This window comes from Amphibalanus amphitrite, unplaced genomic scaffold (assembly GCF_019059575.1).
Source record: "Amphibalanus amphitrite isolate SeventyFive unplaced genomic scaffold, NRLGWU_Aamphi_draft 000166F_arrow, whole genome shotgun sequence".
Classification (NCBI taxonomy): Eukaryota; Metazoa; Arthropoda; class Thecostraca; order Balanomorpha; family Balanidae; genus Amphibalanus; species Amphibalanus amphitrite.
In genome coordinates this window covers 655,811-658,465 of record NW_024881661.1, presented here as the reverse complement: position 1 = coordinate 658,465, position 2,655 = coordinate 655,811, and the positions used below count along the sequence as shown (strand labels likewise).

At 43.4% G+C, this 2,655-nt stretch overlaps 1 long non-coding RNA gene across 1 annotated transcript; it reads left to right on the top strand.

Moving 5' to 3' along the window:
- The first annotated feature begins 361 nt into the window (after window positions 1–361).
- Window positions 362–2,432, top strand: LOC122383535. Its single transcript, XR_006256858.1, has 2 exons — window positions 362–1,236; window positions 2,003–2,432. It is a non-coding gene; the product is annotated as an uncharacterized LOC122383535 (long non-coding RNA).
- Window positions 2,433–2,655: the final 223 nt, after the last annotated feature.

Here is a 2,655-nt window from a genome sequence, read left to right as displayed (position 1 = left end):
ATCAAGTTTATGATTATGACGTCACGAAAACGGGGCGTGGCATGACCATATAAGGAGTTGTAATCAAGATTTTGATTACTTTTCGTGCACCGAAGTATTCAAGTGTTTCGTTTCGATTGTTATAATGTCCATTTCGACACGATTTTTTACCAGGTGAAACGCAATATTCTATTCTCCCGAAATGATATGGACCGGTAGCAGTGGGATATGGACTTTAGCTCATATGGCGAAAGATAAACTGCTAGCCTAACTTTTTCAGAAAAGTGATATTTTTTAAAGCCCTTTTTAGGCGGATATTATTCTTTTATCCACATTTTTACGTTTCCAATTTAAAAATAAATCATTGAACATTCATTTTACACACGTCTTAAATTGGTCGTAATAAACATTTCTTCCAAAAGGCGCCGTCGCCTGTTAGCACGCCGCCATTTGTCGTGTTGTCGGTGTGTGGGTGAGGCTGGAAATTAGCGCCGAATTATTGGTAATTTGGTTCTTATAGGTAAAATTAGCATTTTTTTAAATAATTTAGATCATGTTTGTATATTTGAATAGCCTCAACGTTCATGTGCGTCGGTATAAATATTGAGATATCGCGATAGAATTTATGATGATTTTGTAGGCTATCATGGCGCATGATTTCCGCGGTATAATATTCTAATTATTTACAAAATGTATTGCTATTTACAAGGTTATAGTTTATCTTAATGTAAATAATAGGCATAGTTTGTTGTTTGGGGCAATTGTTGATTAGGGAGGCACATTGAACTGCCCACAGTAGCTAGAAATGTTGTGGCCTGGCAGGTTGTGCAAAAGTTTGTAGTGTGGCCATATCATTTATTCTTGTCAATTATCTGTGCAAGCAGGGACCAATAGGATATATCTTTTAGTTTTTAATAAAAAGTTAAGCTTCGGCTTATGCTAGGTTATTCATACTTGCATTCTAAGTGGCTTTGTCATGGATTCATAGAACAATAATAGAAGTGGTGACTGCAAATGTGTCTGTTTTTCCACAGCTCATCAAAGCACCACCTCCTCGCTGTAGCGGTGGGCGTCACCACAGTTTTGTTCAGGAAGCTTGTGATAATGGTACCTACCGTCCTACCTTGAGGAATTTTCAATCAAAAAATGATATGATTAACTTCTTTGGAATTAAGCGGACTAACTACAGCTACATTTGTATTATGTGCAGCGCTCATGCAAGACAGCAGGCCAGGATGCAGGGACACACAGCTGCAGGTATGTATAAATTGCTTTTGCAATAGATGGTTGTAGTGTTTTGTTTTGTCGCTGGTGCGTCACATTCAGTTTGGTGTGTCACATTGAGTTTGGTGCGTCACGTTCAGACACTACAATGATCCAGTCCAGTGTACATGTTGCACACTCGAGCTGGGCATGCTGAAAGTAATTCGCTGGAGCTCCTTCAGTGTGATCTCATGAAGTTGCCTGGCACAACATTGCGAGCTCACATGACTCATCCCCAGTTTTGTCCTGACACAGCCCAATCTAATCCTTTTTCAAGATACAGGCATTGTCTATTCTAATGTTTTCAAAACAATTCATTCTCATCTAAATGCAGAAACTTCTTTACTGATACATGTGTAATTTGTACCTACATTTTCCAGACTGCTGAGTCTGAGGCATTATACATTATTTTCACATCATGTGCCGATGCCGAAATGTAGTATCAGTGCCCTGCGCCAACACATCAGGTCCATGTCTTGTCTTGTTTGTCTTGTTACATCTGTCTACCTCTCCTCCATCATTTCTTCCTTCCATCTTTCCTTGCTTCCTTCCTCACTCCCTCCTTCCCCTCCCCTCCCCTCCCCTCCCCTCCTCTCCTCTCCTCTCCTCTCCTCTCCTCTCTCTCTCCTCTCTCTCCCTCCTTTACTCTTTCCCTCCTTCTCTCCTTTATTCTTTCCCTCCTTCTCTCCTATTCTTTCTCCTCCATCTTCTCCCACGCAATGTTAAGTGTACCTATAATTTGGTTATGAACATTTTGCAGGGGATCAGCTGGGAGAACCTGCAGCGCATTCTCCAAGAGACGACGGAAGCCAACGGAGGCCCGCAAAACTTTCCACCCCATAATCGTGAATGGAGAGCTGGGCGGGGAAGACGCGGTATTCGTCCAGGCCCAGGAGGTGGTATCGGCGCCACCAGACCAAGCATTCCTGCTGTGGCAGGCCGCCTTTTGGATTTTTAACATCAAAACTCCTAAAAACATGGTCAATCTGAATTGGTTTCTGAGAACCGAAGTGTTTGGTGGAGTGAAGGCCGATGTGCCGCCATCAGCGGCGGCCATCGCGACCGTGAAGCAAGTGGAGTGAGATCCCCGTAGAGCATGCCGCGGCGGGGTGTCGGAAGCGTTTGCCAATTCTTTGAGCCTTCCATCGGCGCGGACTATAAATACACATTTCAATACACATTTCTTGAAATATATCTTTGATCTGTGCTTGGTTACACGGGCTTAGGGTTGTAACGCTATTCGTCCAATATATGTGGTCGTATGCAGATTATCATTTGAGCTGACTTATGGTCAGGCCGCTTATCGCGGACAGCGGTGTTCTTGCTCGGGGTGGTCTTTTTCAGATCCGTGCTCGGCAATGTGAGCGAGCAAGCGCGAGAAGAGGTGTGCTCGTGCACAAGTCCACATGTGTG